The sequence below is a fragment of the Helianthus annuus genome, chromosome 10 (assembly GCF_002127325.2).
Source record: "Helianthus annuus cultivar XRQ/B chromosome 10, HanXRQr2.0-SUNRISE, whole genome shotgun sequence".
Lineage (NCBI taxonomy): Eukaryota > Viridiplantae > Streptophyta > Magnoliopsida > Asterales > Asteraceae > Helianthus > Helianthus annuus.
The window spans coordinates 12419216-12432443 of record NC_035442.2 but is presented as its reverse complement, the minus strand read 5'-3'; positions in this window follow the sequence as shown (position 1 = coordinate 12432443).

Below are 13228 nucleotides of genomic sequence, written 5' to 3'. Positions count from 1 at the left end.
AAAGCAACACACACAATATATACACATACGATAAACCATTGGGTGTCAGCCCAATGGCCACCAGCCCGCATTCTAACCTGGAGGTGGCGGGTTCGAGTCTTGCTCGTTCCCAATGCCCCTACGGTAGCGGATTTACCCCCAGACTCAGGCTTGCTGGGTGGCAGTCTGCGAGGTGGGATCACCTCGGCGGTTGGGAGGACCGTGGAATATCCCCCCCCCCCCCCACCACATACGATATTTGTGATGGTGTGTTTTCGGTTTTAATCAAGGGTCTAAATCATGTGAGGTTTCAGGTTGAATTTGTCAACCCTAACCCGATTCATATACTTATTTTTGTCGTGTCAAACCCACTTAAAATGGTGTTGTGTTCTGGTAGTGCTTCGGGTCGACCTTTATTATCAAATAAGAGTAATAGTTAGTGGCTTACTAACAGTTTAAAAAACTAACTAATTCGATCAATATGATGTTGATCACTTATGTATGTACATAATGGAAAACATATAAATTGTGGACCTGTTATAGTATTTAGGCTAGCAGTAATCCAGTTATTGATGCAGACATCGAGGTAGACATGATTGTTAGCATGATTTGGTTCCCGTTGAGGGTGTATATTATTGATGGGAATTATGAGTTCTTGAGATGATGAACTTGTTAGTTTTGGAGAGAGAAAGAGGGGGGGGGATTCTTGATGTTTTATATAGAGTCTTAACCCTTTAATCTCCCTAATAATCTCCTTAAATACATCCAAGGGGAAACCCTTTATTAGTTAGTAACTTAGTAACGGTAATATGATCCATTAACAATTACCAACTAATATTATAATAAGGTATAATTTAATATTTTGGTCTAATATAATATATAAATAATTATAATGACCACTTGATTAAATACAATTAGAGTAAACTGCCAATTTGGACCCTTTGGTTTGGTCAATTTTGTCACTTTAGTCCAAAACTCAAACTTTTTGCATCTGGGTTTCTGTGGTTTCAGTTTTACTGCCATTTTGGTCCAAAAATGAAATCAGATCATATTTGTCTTATAAAATCCTGTTATTTTGTTAGTTTTCCGCAGGGGGAAAATGATCATTTCTTTTTTTATAAATAAATACGATATTTTATAAGACAAATATGACCCGATTTGCCCCTGAGGAAAATGACAAAATTGCAGGATTTTATAAGACAAATATGACCTGATTTCATTTTTGGACCAAAATGGCAATAAAACCGAAACCACAGGGACCCAGATGCAAAAAGTTTGAGTTTTAGACTAAAGTGGCAAAAGTAAACAAACCTCAGGGACCAAAATGGCTCGTACAATTAATATATTTATTCTAACTTTTGTTTTATAATTTGTATTATTTTAAGTGTTTTTGTGTATTTATCTCTCCTTCCCAATTAATAAACTTGAGTTTCTATATTTAGCTCGAGATTAGAATTAGCAAACGAAAATAATTGAAAAGTGGGCGGTTAGAATTAATAAAATGGAATTGTTTGAAGCAAAAAGTAGATAAAAAGTTAAAAAAGGAGAAATGAATTTCACTTTAACGGTTAATAGTTATATAAAAATTTAAACAAAATTAACTTAAGACATGAACACTTTAACAGATCAATCAACTTTTTAACGGGTGGTGTTTGAGCTGGCCCAATATTATAAACTAAGTGTTTGAGTTAACCTGTTATCGGTTTAAGAAAACAGGTTGTGTTAGCCGACCCAAAACCTTTTTTTTTTTTTTCATGTTGTGTTATGATTGTGTCAAAAAGTGCCACCACTAGTTTTTATTACATATAGTAGTTAAGAATTTTCATCCATCATGAAATCGAAGATAATACGACATTCCTATGTTGGTTAGCACCTTTGTTACCTATTAAGATTTCATCATCTCTTCAAGCTTCATTTGTTATCTTTTGTTCATTCAAGTAAGAACATAGAAAGTCACTAAGATACATGATAAAAGGAGATTTAAGACACTCTTGTAAGGTAAACAGATGATTACGCGTTGCAAACGTCATGGTAAATGTATGTGTTAGGTTACATATGTTTGAAACTGGAATGTTAGTATGTATGATATTGTTTTCCAGATCAAGCATTTAGAGTATCGGAAACATTTTAGCTATGGATTATTATCTATATTGCATACAAGAGTCTTAAGTTTACGCTTAAACCACAAACCAAACAAACTTTTAAAATACATATCACTGACAGAAAATCATGATCGACATTATTGTCAGTGATCACCAACATAGAATCCCCTAAAACTCAAAAAAATAGAAATACAATACGCTAACCCTTAACTTGACATGTGTTAAGTTATTTATTTATCGGTGATAATATAATACGCTAACCCTTAACTTGACATGGACGCTAGCACAAGATTATGCAGGTAAGGAAAAGAGAGAGATATAGCATGTGACTACTTCTTGTCTAAAACATATATATTGACAAAGACAAGTCGTATAACTACATCTAGAGGAATGTTTGACGGGGTGTTAAATCCTTGCTTTATGGAAGCATTGAATCCTAAATTTGAACTTTTCTATGCTAGCTGTCGACCTATTCAAAGAAAAAGAATTAATAAAATGATTGATTTATTAAAAGTTAAAAGTTAAGTGTTTGAGTTCGTATTTGTTTATTCATCAATGATTATCAAGAAACGTTTTATTCATTTAGACGTGGTATCTATATTCTGAATATACATCAACTACGGGCTATTTGTTTAGTTCTTAATAGGACACTTAATGGTTCAGACATCTTACTGGTTCAACACTTAATAATTTAGACTGTTTCACGAGTGGATATTTGGATGGTTCAGATATTTGCCTCTGAATAGTTAAGTATTATACTATTTCTTAATGGTTAAGACCTATAATCTGAATTGGTCAGACACTTGCCTTAATGGTTCAAACCTCTTACTGGTTCAAGCTTAATGATTCAGGACTCTTACTGGCTCAGCATTTAACCATTTAGAAGTTCATCAAACAGCCTCTAAGGTAACTTTTTTTGACTAGAGTGAATTATTTAAATAGTTTTTAATAGTTCCTTAAAAAATCATCTTTCGTCCTTTCTTCTTCTCATATTCTTGCAATAGTGAGATTAGACTGTATTTAAGTGTAGAAATATTAAAAGAATAAAAATATATAAACAAACTAAGAGCTTTTGTTATCATATGCAACCATACTTATAAAATTTGGTAGTCCGTACAAAAAAATGTTGTCACAAATGTTGAACTAATGCCATAACATACATATGCATGTATGTGTATCCCCAACATAACATGTATGTCATGTTGTAAGAAGGTAGTAGACATTAATAATGGTTGTAATATAATTATAAACCATGGAGAGAGGGTTTCTTGAGGTTGTACAAAAAAGGGAGAACATATATGAGGTTGTATGTACCACGGATAGAAGGTTTCGTGGCTCGTCCCCTCCTCATTTTGGGCTACCATTTCATAAAAAAGCTCCAACACTTTGTTTATATGTCTCATGGATGTATTTGTTTAATGGTATGAGTCACTGTACACTGTTGGACATATGGGGTCACATATACATAGTATAATACAAACTTCAAAATTGGTGGTGACCACCATGTAGTGTACTCATTATGCATTAAAATCAAGTTTGAGGTTTGCAATTTTATTGGACATATTATTACATATAATAAGTTCATTAGTGGTGGAATGAGCCCATTAGGTGTTTTTAATCAGGAAAATCACAAATTGAACATGAAGAGTTTAGTTTTTGAAAAATGGTTTGAGGGGCTTTTGTATGCAAGTCATTTTAGTTAATCATGATTTCGAACGGAATTTAGTAGGAAATATCTTTTTCCAATCAAAACGTCTTCCGTCAACTTTGAACAAAAAAATCCGCCCAATTCCCTATCAAACGAATTTTCGATTACTTGTCGACCAAAAGTGTTTTCGACAAAACACTTCTGAAGAAACTCCTATCAAACATTTCTGACTAAATTACGACAAAAAAATACAAACAAAAAAGTTATAGATTTTTCTGCTAAAAGTGCAGAAAAAATATAATACAAAATCGAATCCAATACACCAATTCCTATATAAAAAAAATCCAATACATCAAATAACGTTTACAATTAGTTCAACCACAATATAATAAACATAAACTATGATGGTGGATTGTTGGAAGGATTACCAAATCTCTTCATTAATTTTGTCACCCATTTGCTTTACCATTGCCTGTAGTCTAGTGTCCATATGACTTTCAAAATCTAAAAATTTGTTAAAAGATACATGTTGAAAATGTCGATTTCATGATCCAAAAAGGAATTAGAAAGAAAGACAGTTCTTGAGGGAAGGTATGAAATCAGTCATGTACAACATTAGTTTGTTATGTGTTGAAATGGAATTGTAAGAGGATATTTATCGAGTTGCATATGGAGCATATGGAATTTTAGCTTGGGCTCCCAGGCGACATCCTTATGGGTTGCGAGTCCTTTCGTTAATATAAGGAAATACATGTTAAACTTTCACAAGTGATACAAACCAATCTTTGAACAACTTCTTATGATCTTGACGAACAAATATGATGATCTTGACGAACAGATCTGCACAAACTAATTATGCGACTCTTTTTATTATCAGAAAATAAAAGACACGTACAAGGTAATAGACGAACTAAAACTTGACTAAACATAAACCTAGATGTGTTTATATAGACCCTTACACGATAAATCTAAGTTAACCAATTATACTAGAATACTAATCCTAAAAATAAGCTAGAGATAAACATGACTCATTAAACTGAATAAATAAAATAAACTTATTATTTTATTATTATGATCTCCTCCTTGCCGCCCCACGAGATCAGACCGTACCACCCTGTAAATATCGTTTCGTTCATCACTCCCTCTCGATATTTGCTTTCTTCATTCCTAGAAGAGTACAAAACTTCATCAACTTATCTTTCATCAGACTTTTAGTAAACATATCTGCAGCTTGATCAAACGTATTCACATACTTAAAGTCGATTTCTCCATTCAACACCTTCTCGCGTATAAAGTGATAATGGATTTCTATATGTTTTGTTCTCGCATGAAAAGTCGGATTTTCAGCTAGAAATATTGAGGAAATATTATCTCCAAACATGGTTACTTTTTCCCCAACTTTTTGATTCAGTTCCTTCAATAATCGAACCAACCAGACACACTCTTGTGCAGCCATCGCTGCTGCTCGATATTCAGCCTCGGTTGTTGAAAGAGACATCGTTGGCTGTCTTTTGCTACACCATGTGACAGCCCCTGAACCAATCAGGAACACATACCCAGTTACGCTTCGTCTTGTTGTCAGATCTCGAGCATAATCGGCATCACAAAACCCAATTAACTCAATATTGGGCTCCCTCTTGAACCTAACTCCATAACACGGAGTGGTTTTTATATACCGTAACACAAGTCTAGCAGCTTCGAGATGTGTTTTTCGTGGAGCTTGGACAAACATGCTCAAAATTCCCACAGCATATATATCGGGTCGTGTAAGAGTAAGATAAATAAGGCTTCCAACAATCTGCCTGTACATTGTAACATCTTCTAACTCTTTTCCTTCGTCAGCTCGAAGTACTAAATTTTGTTCCATAGGTACTTTTATAGGCTTGCAACTCTCCATCCCAAACTTTACTAATAAATCAACAACATACTTGTGCTGATGCAAGACTACACCATCAGGTTCATATTCTAGTTCTAAACCTAGAAAATGTTTCAACCTTCCCAAATCTTTCATGAAGAACCGAGTGCATAAGTTGGACTTAAGTTGATTCACCACATATATCAAATCACCAGTTATAATTAAGTCATCCACATAAACAAGAACAATAGCCGTTTATCACCTTCTGTACGAACAAAAACACTTGTGTCAGCATGTGTAGGAACAAAACCATTCAATTCTAAAAATTCACCAATCTTTCCGAACCACGCCCTAGGTGACTGTTTCAACCCGTATATTGCTTTCTTCAATTGACAAACATGCCCCGGAAATTCTTGACTAACAAAACCTCCCGGTTGATCCATATAAATTACACGGTCCAAGTCACCATATAGAAACGCGTTGCTAACATCCATTTGCCATAAATCCCAACCCTTACTTGCTGATATAGCTAAAATTACACGGACCAATGTGAATTTAGCTACGGGACTAAACGTGTCATCATAATCAATCCCATATTGTTGTGAAAAACCCCTGGCAACCAAACGTGCCTTGTATCTCTCGATTGACCCATCAGCTCGCCTTTTGATTTTAAAAACCCATTTACAAGAAATAAGCTTTGTTTCATTAGGTTTTGGTACTAAACTCCAGGTCTCGTTCTGTAGTAAGGCCCCCAACTCTTCTTCCATAGCCTTTTCCCATTTAGGAATCAATAGAGCCTGCTCCACAATTTCAGGTTCAACTTCTTGATCAGCAAGTAAAGCTACGTTCGCATACTTGGGATGTGGTCTTCGTACTCGTTCAGATCTTCGACTTGTTTGTTGTTCTGTTTCAGCAATGGTTGACACACCATGACCTGATTGCTGTGAGTTTGAGTGGTTATTCGATGAGCCGGTCTGCCACGGCCCACGCCTGGGTGTCGTCGTTTCAGCTTCTGGTTCAGTCAACTCGTCCTCTTGTTCATCTTGATCAAAGGTGTTCATATGGAGTGTGACGTATTCATCATACTCTTGTTTTAATTCCTGTGTATCAGGTAACATCTCTTGATTCGGAGACCACCACGTAGAATTCTCATCGAAGATTACATCCCTTGATACATATATTCTACCGGAACTTGGTTCACAACATCGCCACCCCTTTTTCTCGCTATCATAACCAACGAAGATGCACCTTGTTGCTTTCTTTTCTAACTTGTTTCTCAAATGAACTGGGATAAATACATAGCAGACACAACCAAATATTCGGAAATAACTTACTGTCGGTTGAACTTTGAAGAGTCTTTCATAGGGACTTTCATAACCCATAGCTTGTTGAGGTAACCGATTGCTTACATATGCTGCAGTTCTCATTGCCTCGGCCCAAAATCTTCCTGGAATATTTTTGCTATGCATCATACTACCACACATGTCAGTCAAATGTCGGTTCTTTCTTTCCGATACTCCATTTTGTTCGGGGGTATTGGCACAGGTTAATTGTCGTTTAATTTTATTCTCTTTTATAAATATAGAGAACTCCTTGGATGTATACTCGCCACCATTTTCGGATCGTAAGCATTCAATATTTCTCTTTGTCTCTCATTCAGCTTCTAACTTAAACTCTTTGAATCGATCAAAAGCTTCAGACTTTTCCTTCATAAAATAAACCCACAAATATTTTGAATAGTCATCAATAAAGGTAATCATATATCGCATACCTTTCATTGTAGACTGTTTCACAGGACCGAACACTTCGGTATAGCTCGAGAGGGACTGACGCATGATGAGCTGATTTTGAGAATGGTAACTTATAAGCCTTTCCGTATTGACAACCCCCACATACTACATCAGTCTTGACTTCTAATTCTGGTACACCAGCAAGCATCTTTTTCGTAATAATTAACTTGAGTTTATCGTACCCTACATGACTCAATCTTTGATCCCACAAATCCGCATTCTGGTTTTTCTTTACCTTGTCAACATATGACGTTCCGGCAGACAAAACCTACACGGAATCATGCTTTCTCCCGCGGATTACAGGCTTAGATTTAGTTTCAAGTTTGTCAAAAATACACATATCATTCGGTCTAAATAACACATATCGTCCTGTACTCGTAATCTGTGGAACAGAAAGAAGATTCTTTTTCATACCTGGCACGTGAAACACATTCTGCATAACCAGTTCTTCGTCATTCTTTTCGGGTATAAATATCACATCACCAACATGGGCTATTGCATGCTTCGAGTCATCAGCAATTACCACTACCTGGTTACCCCCATACTTGATGGGGTTCTTTAATCTCTTTTTGTCTCCCGTTAAGTGATTAGAGCAGCCTGAATCGACTATCCAATCGTTAATATAGTTAACCGAGGGTTCCATAGTCACCGTTAACGCGTGAACGATCTCAATGTTTGCAAAATTTGCTTCTGCATCCCAACCTTCTTCAACTCGGTTTTGCGTGGTAGCGGCATTCCCTTCCTCAACCTTTTCTGATCGGTAATTTCTGGCTAGGTGACCTTGTTTCCCGCAGTTGTAACATTTAAAGGATGGTTGTTTCTTGAAGTTTCGGTTATTGTTGCTCTTACTAATGTCACTTTCTTCTTTCTTATTTTTATCATTGGTCTGATTCCTCTTATAATTGTTGTTTAACCGATCCCAGCTTTGTTTCTTCTGATGGTTGCCACTTGACTTGTATTTTCCCTTTTCTTTGGCTGCATAAAGAGCCTCACTTTCGTGTTTCGTCGGTACTGTGGATATGGACAGATTTGCCATCTGTTTGGCAAGGGATTCTTATCTAGATAATAAGTTTTCAAACTCTGATAATGTCGGTTGGGTTGGCCAACCTTGAATAGCAGCGACAAACGTCTGAAATTCAGGCCTTAAACCGTATATAATTATCCGCTTCATTCTTGCCTCCCCGATTCTCGACTGGGGATCCAACTCAGCGATTTCCCTACATAACGTCTTCACCTTGTGATAGTATTGAGAGATTTGCATCTCTTTCTGCTTAATCGATAGCAACTCATTTTCGAGAAATTATAGTCGGGTGTCATTCTTTTTAGAAAATAATCTCTGCAAGATATCCCAAACTTGCTTAGGAGTTTCTGAATCTTGGAAGTGATCCAACATCTCTTCCTCAACTGTTGTTTTCAGCACAAACATTGCCTTTCCAACCTTGATTCGCCACTTCCCGATTGCACCTCCGGTATCATTCCTTGGCACTTGCGTTTCCGTTCCAATAGTAACTTCCCACAGGTCCTGTCCTTAGAGATAGGACATGACACATGTAGACCAAACACGATAATTAGTTTGATTCAAACGCTTGATTCCTGCGACGAACGAGAGATCTGCCATGGATACAACTTCTTCAGAAACGGCTGCTACAGGTTCACCTTCAAGATGTATAACTCAGGCTCTGATACCACTTGTTAAACTTTCACAAGTGATACAAACCAATCTTTGAACAACTTCTTATGATCTTGACGAACAAATATGATGATCTTGACGAACAGATCTGCACAAACTAATTATGCGACTCTTTTTATTATCAGAAAATAAAAGACACGTACAAGGTAATAGACGAACTAAAACTTGACTAAACATAAACCTAGATGGGTTTATATAGACCCTTACAAGATAAATCTAAGTTAACCAATTATACTAGAATACTAATCCTAAAAATAAGCTAGAGATAAACATGACTCATTAAACTGAATAAATAAAATAAACTTATTATTTTATTATGATGATCTCCTCCTTGCCGCCCCACAAGATCAAACCGTACCACCCTGTAAATATCGCTTCGTTCATCAATACACACTGGTTTGTTGTGACTACATGTAGCATTTTCAAATACAAATCAATGTTGGTTTGAGGTACATACGAGGATGTGTGATTGTGCATATGATATTTTTAGATATAATATTGTGTAGGAAGTAGGTTCACTTTTTATAAAATATAATTACAAAATATATAATAGCGATACTCTCATTCTTCGTAGGAAATATCATAGTACAATACTGGTTGCAATAACTAAATAAAAAGAATATAAATATAATTTTATATACCAATCTTGATTGAAGCTGCATCTCTTGTGGGTCCTTCACGCGCATTTGTTAACATCCTAGACTCGAGTATTCATCATCTTGAGTGTTGAAAAATATTCATTGACTGCAACAAAGAGCACACTAAAACGTTGACGATTTTGGTTGAGGCACGTGTTCAACACGATTCCCTTAAAACAGATTTCACGCCTCTTCTAAAGACGACACGACTGTTTCCTAGGGTACAACAGCCGAAGCAGTATGTACTGCCAAAGATGGTTCACGCGCCCGAGGTTACACCGGATAATTGTAGTGTTTGAACTTATGGAAAATAATGACATGAAGGTGATGAAATCGAATAGAGAAAACATATCTCTATAAGTAGCCAACACATGGGTCTTCAAGTATTTTCTTCTTTTCAAGAACTCTCAATATATTCATCTATTTTTCTTGTATCTCCTCTTGTATACTTCTAATCTCATCAAGTTAGGCACATAGCCTACTTTTAAATATCCAAGAGTTTTTTTAAGAGTTAAGAGTCTCAATATTTATATACTTGAATTCTAATAAAACTCATCAAATGTCATCAATAAAACTCTACTCAAGAGTTTCACCATATGAAGAGTTAAGAATCTCGATAATTATAGACTTAAACTCTAATCAAACTCATCAAATGTCATCATTCAAACTCTTCTCAAGTGTTTTACCATATGAAGAGTTTAATTAGTAATTATAATTTCACTCAGTTATAAATTAACTAAATATCCATTCACTAATTTTCCAACAATCCCCCACATGAATTGAATGGAGATCGTTCAAAACACTTAAAATTTCCAATTGAACCTCGACAATTGAGTTTGCATACGATAGGTAGGTGTTACCCTTTAAACCTTCGCTCATGAAATGCACTTAGCCTACTAGCTCTGAGTAGACATCGATGTCTTTGAACTCGTCTGTCGTTTGTGTAGATGACAATACACTCGTCTCGATGTCTTTGAACTCGTCTGTCGTTTGTCTTGTGCTCGCTTAGCTAAAATATTAACTTCCTAGGATTATGTATTTCTCTCTATGACTTCAATGAAATGATGGTTTTAATGTTTAATGGTGCGGTAATAAATGAAACACACTCGGGATGGTCAAGGATAACAAGGGAAACGAAAAACATCACCCCATGCACGAAAACAGGGCATCCGACAAAAAATTCTTCATTACAACAAGTTCAGCATGGGCCGTGTCCGCCCAACACGGCCCCGTGCTACACAATCTACAGCAATTGCCCAGTTCAGGTAACTGGACACGGGCCGTGTTCACTGAACACGCCCCCGTGTCCAGGCTTCTGTTCCTCTTTCCTAAATTTTGTCACTGGCACCTGAACACAGGGTCGTGCCCGGTGACCACGGGGTCGTGTCCAGAGTGCCAGTAACATAAAATTTTGCTTTTAACACCCTTTTACACATTCAATCAACCTAAAAGCTTATTTTTGGGACACATTGAGGACAATGTGTAATTTAAATGTGGGGGGGATGCTAAAACTTTGAATCTTGCAAGTCCTAATTAACAAGCCTTACACAAAACTCTATTGGAACTGCTAATCACCCCAATTTTTTTTTCAAAAAAATTTTTCATTTTTTTTACTTGTCTAAGTTTAAGTTGGGAATTTCAAGTTCTAACAAGGTTATATTTTTTACAAGTTTACAACCGATAGCGTCGTGATAAAAAGAACCAACATAAGAAAATTATGAAACGGCATGACAAGCTTAGTTAAAATTTGATTATATATACTTGATCACATAAAAACCCATTCCCACAAAAGTGAGTTTTGAGCCTTTATTGAGCATACAAATACATATCTTTACACTAAATGCTCATTTTTCGTTTCTTGTGTGAATAGCCGCTTGGTTTGTACGACTCTAGAACTTGCCACGACAATGCATTCCCGGTCCTTACCAACTTAAACCCGAGTAAGTAAATGATGGAGGCATTAGGACTAACCCTTTTTTCTTTCTACACCATTATTTTTCATTTTTTTTACCACCTACCCAAAATCCCCCTAGTTAACCTCTTTGAGCCTAAACCTTTTCATTTCTTAACCCAAAACAATCACCCTTTTTACCCACCTAAACCTTTTTATTTTTTACCCTTTCTTTTAGTAACAAAGCTCGGTTTTTCTTATAACTTTCCTAAAAAAAATAGTTGATGAAACCAAATAAACAAACAAGTTCATCAAAATTAACCTTGTTTGAAAGAAATGGTTCATCAAAATAAAAATAAAACTGTGAAAAATAAAAAGTCTTTAAAAAACCGATGCTTTTTACGCTTTTCTCCCTTTTACTAACCACTAACCCAACCACCCACCTTTAGCCCAAGCCTAACCCTTCACCCAAAAAGTCCTCTTGATATTTACAAAGGTATATAGTTAAAAAGGAGGAGAATTGATTGCTTGGCAAGCCTATGGTAGGAGTAAGTTCCATGCCACTCTCGAGTGATTCACTAAAAATACACCTTCGGCCGAGTGTTGAGTGATCCCCCGTGAGGTATGTGAACTTGTATATAAATGGAATTTAAAAAAAAAGGCATGTTATGCCCTGATAAGTAATTTATCTTATGAAACATTTTTAATAAATCATGACGAATAGGATTGTAAATAAATAAAAATAAAACTTAAATAAAGAATCTTGGAAATCCCGATACTCTATGACAAGTCCAAAAAACCTTCTCTTCTACCCATTCCATTTAGTGAAAAAGCCACATTATAAAGAGTTTTGCTTGAGGACAAGCAAAGATTCAAGTGTGGGGGTATTTGATGTGCGCAAAATGCAACATATAAATTACATCAATTGTGGCATAAAACTAACCCTTTTTTAGTACTAATGTTGGAAAAAGTGTGCTTTTGTCTTCCTTTCGTATTTTCAGGATTAAATGAGCTCAAATGAACAAAAGAAACAAAAAGACAACTAAATCTAACATAAATACAAGAAAAGGAACAAACGTGGCATGCCCAACCTCCCGACAGCATCTTCCCAAAAGCAAAACAAGAAGACAGAAGGCTGAACACGCCCCGTGCTCAGTGAGCACGGGGGCGTGCCCAAGTGTCAGCAGAAAAGACAAGGTGATAGAAGCTTCTACTGCCCACCACGGGGCCGTGCTCAGCGGACACGGGGGCGTGGTCAACTTTTGCAGACGCATTTAATGAAATTGCGAATTGCAATTAATGAAGAGAGAGACTCGGATGGACACGGGGCCGTCACAACACCATCATCCACCACCGTCATCCATTATCCATCATAGAGTGTGTGAGTCGTCTCGGGATCCAAGATTGATCGTAAGAGTTCTTGACAATCAAAGGCCATGTTTGCCTAAGTCTCTTACATCACTTGGTGAAGACAAGTGTCTAGTGTAATACTTTTTATTTTTAATCTTTTGCACTTTTTAATTGGTTTTGTATTAATGACTTTAATTACTAGTTTCTTATGTTGAAGGTGATTCTTCCTTATCGTTTGTCCGTGGTGTCTTGGCATTATTTTACTGTCTATATAAAATAAAAGAT